This window comes from Diadema antillarum, unplaced genomic scaffold (genome assembly GCF_040938485.1).
Source record: "Diadema antillarum isolate AM-2024a unplaced genomic scaffold, OU_Dant_1.0 scf00000038, whole genome shotgun sequence".
NCBI lineage: Eukaryota > Metazoa > Echinodermata > Echinoidea > Diadematoida > Diadematidae > Diadema > Diadema antillarum.
The window spans coordinates 4,235,797-4,249,679 of NW_027270927.1; the positions used below are offsets into that span (position 1 = coordinate 4,235,797).

A 13,883-nucleotide genomic window follows, 5' to 3' on the forward strand; every position below is an offset into this window, starting at 1 on the left:
TTTCTATTTAATGCCGGTAGAAATATATATTCAGGGAAGTGTCGGGGAGGGGGAAGTGTGTGGGGAGAATACTCCTTCCCATACGATGGAGATTTTGGCATTTTCCAATTTGAAATTCACAGATTTGGCGCACTTTTTTGGTGAAATATCAGAGATTTGTTTTTGTCCTAAAAGTAAGAAAATATATATTAGTGGAAATATGCAGGGGAGGTGTATAATAATGGTGATGCACCCTCCCACAAAATGGAGGTGTTTTTTTCAGGTTACGGGTTTTATGGTGCACAATGTTGATGACATACTAGATTTTTGTTTCTATTAAAAAGTGTAAGTAGAATAAAGAATAAAGGACTAGTATATCCAAGGCAATGAGCTAGTAGAGGATGTGTGTGTGTGTGGGGGGGGGGGGGGGGAATTCCTTTCGAATGGAGGGAGGTTTTGCATTTCTATGATCATTAACCGGCCTAGTGCACCTTTGGTGTTATATTGATTGTCCATCCTCAAAGAGTAGATAATTCATTGTCTCAGTATTCCCATCCCGTCCAACTCCAGGGAGCTATTACACTTGAATTGAAATAAAAATAATTATATCATTTACACACATTTGATGGAATATTTGGGAATTGTTAATCAAAGGGGGTACTTAATTCATATTGGGGAAGTGAGGCGGTGGAAGGGTATTGTAGGAAGGGCAAATTACCCTTACTTTTGCATTTTGTAAGTGAAAGATCTAGTGCACACTTTTTGATGACATATTCGGAAATTTGTTAATCTCAAAAGTGTACAAAGTCTGTGGGCCGAGCGAGGGACGTTTTGCATTTCTATGATTGCAATTCAATGACAAAGTGCATATACTTCAGGGGCCCCGTTTCATAAAACTTGTCATCAGTGACAACTGCCACATTTCTATGACAAATTTGCTCTCAGCCAATCAGATGCAAGGACTTCAGTAGCTTGCTACATCTATGACAACTTGTCACTGATGACAAGTTCTATGAAACGGGCCCCAGGATGAATATTTAGAAAATAATGATTGTACATTCCACCCCTTCCCCCAAGAGGGGGGGGGGGGGGGGGGGGGGGGGGGGGATGCATCCAAGCGAACTTTTACCACTGGACCATCTGAGTTGTTTGAATCTCGAACATTATGTTGAATATCCTTGTCTCTTGATAAACAAACGGAGGCCAGTTTGGGCAACATTTGGTTTTTCGCGCAGAACTCACGTGGTTTTATTTGTACTTATGTGCTTCATGATCACTGAATAAGTATTTTGTTGGGTTCCTTATGTCTCAAAATATATATTATACATTTAAGTGCGCATCACGGTTACGTAGTTGCAGGGTTATGAGAACAACAGTAAATGGCAGCCATTTTGGACACCATTTTGGATTTCTGAAAGTGCTTTAGTGCTTTATTTGTGTTTCAAAATCTCCGAAATAAGTATTATATTTGGTTCCCTGTGACTCAAAACGTATATTTCGAAATTACAAGTGTGTACAGTTGAAATCTAACTTGCACAATTATGAGAAAAAAAAATCAGGAAATGGTGGTTATTTTGGGTCGCCATCTTGGATTATGGTACTTGCGTGCTTCAACAACTCTTAAATATGTATTTTATTGACTTCTTCATCCTTCAAAACATATATTTAGACATTTGAATTTTGTATTTGGGTTTCCTGGCTGGAAAAGTTATAAGAATTTCAGAAAATGGCGGCCAATTTGGACGCCATATTGGATTACGGTACTTGCGTGCATCAACATCTCTTACAATTGTGTTTCATTGAGGTCTTTATACTTTAAAAATATATATTTACACATCTAAATTTTGTATTTGGGTTCTCTGGTTGAAAAGTTATAAGAATTTCTGGATATGGCAGCCATTTTAGACGCCATCTTGGATTGCGGGAAAGAACGCTTAAAGAGGATTTATGAGGACTTTTTAATATGTTGTTCTAGACATTTTCTGGACCTATCCTGAAAAAAATCAGCTTGTTACCAAAAATGTCCAGGTTAAAACTAATGCTCTTGGACTAAAAGTAGCGTTCGGTCCCGATGCTGGGCAGGAGTCAGCCAGCCAGCCAGCCAGCCAATCAGCGATATTGTCCCCACGCCTCCGTCCTGTACAGAAAAGCGAAACTCCTTAGATATGGGGACGGGAGTCCGAGTACTGGGACTGTCACAGCTGATTGTTTTCCGTGTATTCCTCGACGGTCTTCCCGTCGTGTAGGGGAAAACGCCCTACTAATACGAATACGCAACTTATCTGAAAGCGCTATGTACACAAGGCACATGTACCATGGAAGATCGATAGACAGAAGGACGGGTTGTTTAAGGTCATTATCATAATAATACATCCAGGGGTGTTTAAACCACTTGTTAATCTAGAAGGACGAAAACGAACAAACAAGCCCTTAATCAAACTCGAAAAGACCTTACTATATAACAATTTATTCTTGATATAACCGTGTTAAGTATGAGATTGGTAAGAGCCAAGGAGTACCAGCATGAAATATGAGGCCTGAAGTATCTGGCAAATTAAGGACATCAAAGAGAAGGGGAAAAAATCACTTGTTGCATCCTGCTTGTCTCGGTTCAAGAGAGAATATCTGACGCCAACGCACTGATAATGTGTTAGAAAGTTCTCGATGTTAATCTGAGAAGCCGGACAGAAGTTAAACACAGCTTGTTCAAGTGCAACCAGGTCTGTCCCTTTAGACACCCTGGATATAAAGTTGAGAGAGTGACAGAATAAACAAGAATGAAAAAAAAAAAGGAAAAAAATAACAATAGAAATAGGCAACGGAATAAAGAACAACACAAAGGAAACAGCGACATAAAACTAGACCAAAGCTTACATGGGACAGTAGCAGATGTCTTTGAAAATCAATGGTATACGGATGTCTCCCACGCAATAGCAATTTAAGCAGCGGCTTCTTGTAATAACATTTCTCATACCCCGTAACCCCGAGGTCAGCAGCCACTTGGTCCCTGGACCTGATTTGTGCTTATATACCCTTATAGCATACGCAGTTCAACACCATTGCCAGAAGGGATCGAGACTTCTGTCAGTGACGTACACCATTTTCTGTGCTGGGACTTGATTGCCAGGAAAGCGTTTTCAAGCAAACAAAGGCAAGTGCGTAGGGTCTACTTACCCCTAAATAAGTTATTTGGCCATACTCTAGAATATTATTTTATGTGCGACGTAGAAAAGTGCTCTCATTCAGGTGGTATAGATCTTTCAATTCATTTATTCATTTATTCTTAAATTCTTCATTTGCTTGTTTTGTTTTCTTTTCATCCCCCAAGAAATAGAAAAACTTTTATTTTTTTCTTGTAAAATAAACGATTGAATCTGTATATATTTTATTTTCTGTTTAGATGTTACTCCTGCCTGAGTTTATAATTAATTCTGATTTGATATTGGATTGCTCTGCTTTGTTTTTTGAAGTCTCTCCCCCACTAAAGTTCGTTTTCTTTTTCTCTGGCTCTTTCGCTCTCCCCTCTTTTTATCTCTCTGTCAGTATGTGTGTATGCCTGCCAGAGGGAGAGGGAGAGAGTTGAGGGTAAAACAGACGCTGTTCTAAAGTCTGGAGCGTTATTTTCTGATAGAGATATTAACAGCTTCACTACTCAATGCTACTTAAGTCTGTTTTAACATTCATGAGTCAGGGCTAGATATGATAGTATTATCTTTTTAAATCAAAATATGCAGCAGACATGGTGCTCTGTCCGTAACTAATGTGTCAATAAATTGCACGAAACGTTCCCTTTTTCTTGAATGTACGTTTTAGGCATTAGATTTTGTCTTTGTTTCGATATCCTATAGCTTATAAATTCATCATACATGCATAATGCTGTTTTTGCAGATTTTCTTAGCTTTGTTTGGGTGGTAATAGAGTAAAATCAAATACTGAGTAAATAAAATAGAGGAGGGTTTTGTTTCGTTAAATGGAAATTTTTCAATTTAACATGAGTTTTAAGGTGATATTAGTCATAACCCTGTAGGCAAATAACTTGGAGGTAATAAACGTCATCAAGTTACAGCTCTCCAAGTGGGTTGTGCACAAAATATTATGAATCTTGATTTTTTTTTCCATTTCACGTCTAATCCATGACGTGTTACAAATCATTCCGCCACCCTTCTTGATAATATTTTTACTAATGTTGTGCAAATGTTAAGCTCTTCTATTATTTTATCTGATATGACCGATCATTTCCCTATTATAGCACGTTTTGATCTCAGGTATTCGGTTGACAAGATTTGTTTTTTCTTCAACCAGACGTAGAGCTACACCAGAAAAATTTGGCTAGCCTTGGTGCTAGCTTAGATAGAGCTGATTGGTCTAGTGTTTAGAATAGTGATGATGGTAATATATCATTTAATAATTTTTCAGGGATAAATATTGATAATTGTTTAGATGAATATATTCCTAAATTAAAAGATATAAAGTTAGTTAATTATAAAACATCCCCCAGGTTTCCATGGGTTTCAAAATCTCTTCTTCGTTCAATTTTGTAATGGGAAAAATAGGTTATATTATAGATTCAAAATGAAAAAAAAAAGAAGTTAAACGAAAAATACACTTCGTATAAAAATATTTTCACTCAGATTATACGGATGGAAACGAGGAAATATTATATGTTTCAGTTAGAAAAATATAGACATGATATGGAGGATACATGGAAGGTATTGAACCAGGTCATGAATATATCAAAAAAGAAATAAAATATTACAAAAATAAGATATGATAACAAAATATTTGAAGATCCCAGTGATATAGCTAATATTTCTAATTCTTATTTTTCAACGATTGGGGAGAATCTGGCAAAAAAAGTACCACAGTCAAATACGCATTTTGCAACATTTTTAAGTCCATCCAATTCTAGTTCCATTTTTTTTGTTCCAACTACGAAATATGAAATTATTGATATCGTTACTGCAATGAATGATAAGCGAAGTGCTGGTAGTGATTATATAAGTAATTTTATTTTTAAGGAAATTATATCTTCAATTGCTGATCCACTTTCACATATTTTTAATAGATCTATATTATGTGGTGTTTTTCCTGATTTTATGAAAGTAGCTAAGGTTTTCCCTGTGTTTAAAAGAGGAGATGGTTCTGATATGAGTAATTACAGCCCCATTTCTTTGCTTTCATCCTTATCTAAAATTTTGGAAAAATTGATATGTAAAAAGGACAATCAATGTTTTTAAATGTTCATAATGTTTTTACAAATTCTCAATTTGGGTTTCGTCGGAAACGCAGTACCATACATGCCCTTTTGAAGTTTATCGACCACGCCGCGCATACTATTGATAATCATTTTCATCTTATTGGTATATTCCTGGACTTCTCCAAGGCCTTCGATTCAATTTATCATGAAATTTTTCCTTACAAATTGTCTCATTATGGAATACGGGGGAAGGCCTTGGAGTGGTTCAAGAGCTACCTGCAAAACCGAAAACAATATACGTATCTGTGAACGAGAACGTTTCAAGCCTCGAATTCATTAAATATGGCGTCCCACACAGTAGCTTATTTATAGGACCTTTACTTTTTATCATTTATATCAATGACTTTTGCAGATCATCCGACGTGCTGTCATCTATACTCTTTGCTGATGATTCAATTTTTTTTCACATCAAAATCCAGATACTCTCGTACACATTGTTAATTCCGAATTGAAAAAAGTGACCCAGTGAATAAGAGCTAATAAATTATCAGTTAATCTTTTGAAAACTAAGTAAATGTTATCTAGCAATTCCATAGAAGCTTTACGCAAAGATAATATTTTTGATGACACTCAATTAGAATGTGTATCTATATAAAATTCCTCGGGATTACAGTGGACGATAAACTTTCATGGAGGCCACATATTATTCAGTTATCAAGTTTCATATTCCATTGTCTTCTTTGCTGACGTTGTATTTTCTCTAATTTTACCTTATCTTAATTACGGACATTTAGCATGGGGTATAGCGCCCATCAAACTTTATTAGATAGATTACTGTTATTACAAAAAAGGGCACTTCGTGTTACTTGTGGCGTCCCGCCACGTTCCTGTACAGATCCGTTATTTACTAAAAATAAGATTGTGAAAATCAAAGATTTGTATTTTTTTTCAACTTGGTCTGTTTATGTTCAATTTCAAAGCAAATGCATTTCCCTGTATATTCAATTCAATGTTTACACGGAACCAGTTCTTTCATAATCATCCCACTAGGCAATCTAATGAGTTTCATTTACCCCTCCTGAGAACTTTATTGACTCAGAATACATTCATATACACAGGCCTTAGATTCTGGAATTCATTAAGCTGCGAAATAAAAAAATCTCCATCTTTGTATTCTTTTAAGCGGAAATTGAAATCCTTTCTGTTAAACCCTCTCTGATGTTTCGTTTTCATTAGCTAAGTCTCATCAGCACGGGGCTCATCATTTTCATTTCATTTTCATTTTATTTCAACACGATAATAAAAAGGAAACTTGCTCAGCCATCGGCTGTTATTCTGCAAGTCCGTGCATGTATACATTATAACAGAACGAAACATAGATTCAGTAACAGCGTAATATATAGCGATGATTGAAATAAGAAAAAAGAGAAAAAAAATCACGAAGAAAAGGAAAAGTATATCTACATATAACAGCATATGAATAAAAAAAATACAGACATTGACAAGAGATTGATATAAAACAAATGTCAATAGTACTCATCGCGTAACATAATAGGAAACGTTATGATAATTGATATGATGTAATATGATATATAACGCAGTGGATATCAAACTAGAACTGCTGCTGTTTCAAATAAGACCTGAAATTATTAAAACTCATAATCTTGATATTATCTGGGAGATCATTCCACACTTTACATCCCCTGTACTGTAAACTCCTACGTTTGAAATTAGTTGAAAATCTACATAACTCAAATTTTAACATATTACATCTGAAAAAATAATTTGTATATTTAAATGAAAACAACTCACACAGACTTTGGGGGTAAACCCCATGAGCAATTTTATACATTGCATGTAACATTCTATATTTCTGTCTTATTTTAATAGTAGAAATACTTAACTGATCATATATGAATTGTGTTGAAAACCTCCAATTAACCTTCATCATCCAACCATCAATCAATTAATCTCTGAATTCATTATAATGAAATAGCCATCATATTCTTTGCACGGCTATGTGCAGCCACCAGCTGTTTGAAGCATCTCTTCAATTCCCTCTTCAATTTCCTCTTTCGTTTCCTTGATCAGCGTGTAGGCATTCTTTTTTTCCCCTTCTTTCCTTCCATTTTTACCATCCATTCTGTCTAGTCGTGTCATGTCGCTGTGTGTCTCCTGTTTTGTTCCGTCTCGTCTTAAATTATATTTGTGCAAAGTATATGCAAATAAGTATTTCATTAGATTTTCCTTTGAGTGGTTGATAAAAATATATATATTTTTTTCTCAACTGAAATATAAACTTGTATTTTTTGCAGATATGCATGCATATATATAACTTTATTTGTATCATTTTATATACTTTGTAAAGCTGAATGTATACGTTTGTGATAAAATTTCTGATCTATACTGTGTTGTGTTCTGTTGGAAAAAAGGAGAAGAATGAAAATAAATGAATTGAAAAATATATTTATATCCGCTCAGATAATCATAATTGCAGCGTAGGAAAGCATGAAATAATTGATATGGTGCATGCAAATATTTTCTGTGTGATTTTACGCTATACAGAAAATTCGGTAAAGATTTCGACGAGGGACTCGAAAGACCGTGACGTCATCACAATTCTTGGTCCCCTTTGCATGTTTGGTGTCTTTTAATATCGCTGTTTCGTGATAGTTTGTGAAACTTTAAAATTCCACGGCTGTCTCACTTTATTGTATGTATTTTGTAACTCTCCTCGATTTTAATGTTAGAATTTTGTTTGACTATTTTGTTTGATAAAGTCGATACAATTTTTTTTTCTAAGGAAACTGTACTGAAAGAATATCTGATGATCATAGGATAAGCTAATACGCTGCAAGTGGAAAGAATTGGATATCATCATGGACATAGCAAATAAATGAAAGAGAATGGACATTTAATTCTGGCCACATAAATGTGGGAAGACGCTATGCAAATCATTGTAAATATATCATTATTATCAGCTTATTGAGAGGTGATTGCGAAGATTAATGGTTCAATTGCCTGCAGGACGCTGTCATAGAGGTCTTCTCAGCAGCCAGCGCTTGGATAAGCAAGGGCTATTTGAACACTCACATATGAAGAAAAAATGCTCCTCACATAATGGAACGCTAAAAAGTAGAGCAACAGAGCCTGGACTCGTGTTACAAGTCAGGAGATAGTTACTGAAATGTAATTGTTCTAACAATGATTGTCACATCACATGTTGCAAAGGCATACAGAAGAGTGTGTAATCAGGTTAACTTTATAATAGAAATGTAAATGAAATAGAGATTAACAATAAACATACGGGGGGGGGGGACTTTAAATACATTTCAGTATTTGGGAGTGTACAATAAAACTTCCAAATATGTCGTTTTATCTTTTCTCTTTATCAATCATGACATGTGAATGTGTCGTCCCACACAAGATGTTTTGTAGTCTTACTGGAAAATGGCGGAGGCATATCAGTCGCCATAGCGCTTTTTCTTTTTTAGTTCTCTGTGTTTTTCAAGGTGTGAAAAATGTAAAAAATGGAAAATTCGTGTTTGTCATAATATTGCTTAACGTTTTGATTTGTATAATTACGTCATTCCCTCATTTACTTCTATTATACGTGTATGCTCAATAATTTGTAACTGTAAAACGTAAGAATGAAGCGTATGAGATTTTCTTTTTGTTTTATTAAAAGCCACCTGTATGCTTCCTTTGATATTTCTTGATATATTTGTTAGTCATTACTTTGTATTCTAATTTCATTTAAGTTTTCTTACATTTTGACGGCATAGGCCTTAAATCTCTTGGCTGATTATATTCGTGTTAGTTAATTTGCAGTTTGTGATTTATTGTACAATTTTAAAAGTTGACATAATTATTACTTGTAAAGTTACTATGTGCAATTTATTATCTGGGTTACGATGTAAAAAATGAATTTAATTTTCAATTTCCTTACATTCAAGTTTAAGCTTCCTTACATTTTTACGGCATATGCCTCAGATCAGTGTAGGTCTCTTGGATGATTTATAGTTAATTTGCAGTTCATAATTTATTGTACGATTTTAAAAATTGACATAATTATCACTTGTAAAGTTACTATGTGCAATTTACTCCCTGGGTTACGATGTAAAATAGGAATAAATAAACCTTTCAATAAAAGAATGAGTCATCGGACGTCGGGAGCCAAACGCATTTCATTGGCAGCCTGCGTTTCTTTATGATAGTATTCCACGATTGGTGAATTTTCCATGGCTGTTGCATTGTTAGGTACATAGGGCCCATAACCACCTCCAGTTTTAGGTGGTAGATGAAATGAACCCGAAAACAGTCAAGTACGGAAGGTCATCCCTGCACGTCATTTTAATCATATTGTTCGGAGAGTGGTTGTCCATGTGAATGCGTGCCGTTTCATTAATTCTACACACATTTATTTGTTTTTTCTTTCAGTTCGTCGTTGGATATCTGGCATCCACTTGAGAAATTGCCAGCCGCAATGAAGAGACTTTTGATATCGTTTCTTCTCCTTCTTCCCGTGCTCATCTTGACCAGTGCTTTACGCATAAGACGTGAGTTTATGTATGCCGGAAGTTGTTAGCACTATACTGTATACCGGGCAAAAACAATCAGCACATTGTACTATGCAGGTGTCATGCATATTATATACAACAATCACACCCAAGCTGTGACACACTCAAGTTATATATATATATATATATATATATATATATATATATATATAGTGTGTCATAATTGTAAACTGTTGACATTTCTACCAGCCAACCAGGCCTATTTGGCATTAAATATCTGATTACAAAGCTTTGGCACTTAAGACGTGTCTAGCAATATATTGAGAGACCATTACTCGCAGCATTCACTGGAATTTGAAAGTTCTTCTCTTACGACAATTAACTGTCATGATAATTTTTTTTCCTTTTATAATTGGATCTTCGGCAAGGCGTCACTTCATCGGGTCACAATAGGATTAAAAACTATTTCTTTCTTCTACTGAACTTTTTTCAAGGCAGACCGATTAACACACTTTAAATAATATTGAAGCTTAGGTCTTCCCGGTGTCAGTAGTATTGAAATTAAACAATGAATGAAAGCAAAATTACAAAGAAAACCAACAACATCGATGAAAACACGAGTTGCATTCCTTTCTCTTCTGTGATCGAACACACACACACTTACCAACACGCTTGCAAGCACATACTCCTTTCCATCGCTCTTCCGTAATCACTCATGTACAGCAGTTAGATGACAAGTTCGCCTTCATATACATGTGGATTGAGTGAATGCAGCAATATTAGTAGAACACATCAGTGAAAGTTTGGCTAAAATCGAACAATCCGTTCAAAAGTTATGAATTCTTTAAGTTTCTGCACAATCACTGCTGGATGAGAAGACTACAACTGTGTATGATATTACAGGTGTAGAACAATTTAAAGAAAATATATAAAGAGAATTCTGCAATTTCTTTTAAGTGCACATTGCCCCGACTTGTCACTGACGTATGTTGAAGGTAATATTATTCCCCATGCCTTCGGAAAAAGGCAAGTCAAGCGTTCTTTCATTATGTAAGAAAAGTGAAAATATGTGGATTTTTATTTATAGTTTCTACATCGTTCTACGCATGTGACATCACAAGCTGTAGTAGTCTTCCCATCCAGCAGTGACTGAGCAGAAACGTCAAAAAGTCATGATTTTTGAATGGATTGTCCGATTTTCCTCAAACTTGGTTTGTTTGTTCGTTTGTTCATTTCCATCTGAGAGATGGCTGGATAGCCCATATTCAGCTACGTTAAGCTGGTCTTCCATGGGGTCCAGTTGGCCGGATGTAAGGTGGGACCACTTCACCCGGGTTAAACTCTCACTGATGTGTTCTACTAATATTCCTCATTCACTCAATCCACATGTCTATGAAGGTGGACTTGCCCATTAAGTAACACGTTGTGTAAAAATACAGTTGATTAAGTTGAGTAACTTACTCAAGATCGTATTTCCAAGATACAAATGTGATAAATGACTTATATTATACTGAACGTGTGTTTGGATGTACCATATAATATGACGCTGGTTGACTGATTTGTCTAACCATAATGATAACATAATGGTGTAACATTTACCAGTATCTCTATTGTATCTTATTGATGGAATAGAGATAGATAAAGTGATACAACAAGAGATGATGATGAGTTAACCATAATGATATAAAATTTATTTGTATCTCTATCGTATCTCTATTTGTAATTTCCTCTGTCTTTATTACATGTTATTATGTTCAATACATTGTTGTACTGATTTCGTGACATTATTCGTGTACCCAACATTGCCCAAACATTTCTTTGTATCCTCAATTTGTTAGAGATGAACATAATAAAACAACTTGAACTTGATTTGATTAGTCAATAAAACACTGAGGACCGTAAGAATTAGGAGTCCATATACCAAAACCAATATATGAATATTCATGAACTTTTTCCGTCGTCATTTTTATCGCAAATGATTGTTAATCAGTTACGTACGTGTTTGTTTGTGATCATTTAGAATGATTTCATATTTCTCACTTTGTCTGAATTTTGATGGAATAGTACATAGTTCGCTTTCCCGCAGGTTCATCATTCCGAAGGTTCGTTAATCAGAAAATGAAAGTTTGTTGATTCAAATGGTGCGTACTGCGGACATGAAATAATATTCGTTATTCCGAAGGTTCTTATTTCCGAATGTGAAATACGGTTCTTAAATCCGAAGGTTCGTTAGTAAGCCCTTTCTTTTCAACTTTCTTATTAACAAACCTTATTCATTTCCGAAACGAGGAACTTTCGGAAAAACGGAACAAATTAATGTTCGGATAACTAACCCTTTTTAGTTTTTGGATTATCAAACTTTCGGAATAATGAACATTACCCAATATTTTTTCTCGTTAAAAGGATTCGTCTTTCTTTATCATAACAATTCTCTTGAATAATACCTTAAAGTTGTGGCTTTGCTTCCAATCATAGTTTATTTCCTCGTTAAAACTCTATTTGTACAACGTATTAAATTTCATCAATCCGCAGTCAATATATATTTGATAGTTATATAAAGCGGCTACATCCGAATTGTAAGATAGACTATCACATCGATTTGATCTGTCGTTAAAGCAAACAGATACGGGGAGGTCCAACAGAAATGAAAATCTCAGATTAAGAAGCATTTCATATTTTGATGAATTTTTTTTTTTTGTAGTGATGTCAAAAAGAAAAGCACTTGATAAACACACACACACACACAAAAAAAAAATCCTCACATGAGCATGAACTATTCTGGTTGTTATCTTTAAGTGACATACACACGGATCTCTTCAAATTCTCATTTTCTGCTTAAAAGAAGTATGGGAAGGAAATGATACGTAAATCCGCTTTAAAAAATGACAACATTGTGTCAAATTGCTGCATTGAAAGCTCAAAAGTTGTTTTTCAGTTTATAATTTGTCATCTTTCACTACAAAACTATGACATTCTCTTGTCAGATGCTTTGATTCGATTGCTATTGCCGTGTGCTTTTCACGAGCACGAGCACGCTTGGTACCTAAAAGCTTTTTAAATTTTTAGAATTAATATTCATTGGTCTGATCCTCAAGCTGATCCTCAACAAGCATCAATAATGATTCTCTATTATCTTCTTTTCATGATGATATAACAGCTTGTGGACCTGGGGAAGAATACAGAGCATGTGGCTTTCGGAATTTTGAACAGACTTGTCAGACGCGATTGGTAGGACCGCCATCACGTCCCGCATCGTGTGAACCGGGCTGTTATTGTAGGAGCGGGTACGTCCGCCATGCCAGCAGGTGCATTAGACGGGAGCAATGCTCAGGTAGATCAGCAATGTAGAACATGCCCTGTATGTATCTGGGTATATGATATGTATGTATATGTTTGTATGTATGTATGTATGTATGTATGTAATATGCATGCATGAATGTATCTACATGTTGGGACCGCTGAGCTGGTACCCAAAACAGTTAGAGTTCAACTCTAGGACACATCAAGAAACCAGGCACACCAGTCATTTCGATAGCTCATGTCTCAATCCAGCGTTTTATTTGGGCTCGCAAGACTACAAGACTATCACACACCAGTGCTGATACCAAGACTGACTTTCCAGTCAACTTCCGAGGATAAACTCCTCAAGACTCACTCTTAATTTCTTACAACAGCAAGGCATCATTTATCACCTTCGTGTATTATACAATGAACTACTTTAAGAACAATGACTGCATTCTACAGTTAGTGTGCCCGCCCATAAAACTTGCCCCATACCGACTTTCAAATGGAGCCCCAATATGGGACCTTAACAATATATCATAATTATATATACTTAGTAATAGATGACGGGCCACCAAACATCATCGGGAATGAGCAGGTGAATTGCGGTTGTCCCTCGGGAATGACGCACCGTCGCACAGTGGGCCAGAATGAGCTCAAAGTGCGCCAAAATTATATTCCGTGGTTTCTTTTTACCCAAATTTGGTGTCTTAGGGTAATTAGGGGCGTAGAATTGATTGAACATAATTTCAAACTCATATGACGTCACTGTGATGCTGTTTTTTCATTGGCTACCAAAAATCTGTCTGTAAATGACGAATAAAGCAATGCAAATCTTAGGCTGTTATTTTTTTCTTTAAAGATTGATTTATCTTTTCACCTTCACTGACACTGCTTATCTACTA

At 35.4% G+C, this 13,883-nt stretch overlaps 1 long non-coding RNA gene across 1 annotated transcript; it reads left to right on the forward strand.

Moving 5' to 3' along the window:
• The first annotated feature begins 3,059 nt into the window (after window positions 1–3,059).
• On the forward strand, window positions 3,060–12,992 carry LOC139710380 (uncharacterized). Its single transcript, XR_011709455.1, has 3 exons — window positions 3,060–3,130; window positions 9,617–9,735; window positions 12,854–12,992. It is a non-coding gene; the product is annotated as an uncharacterized lncRNA (long non-coding RNA).
• Window positions 12,993–13,883: the final 891 nt, after the last annotated feature.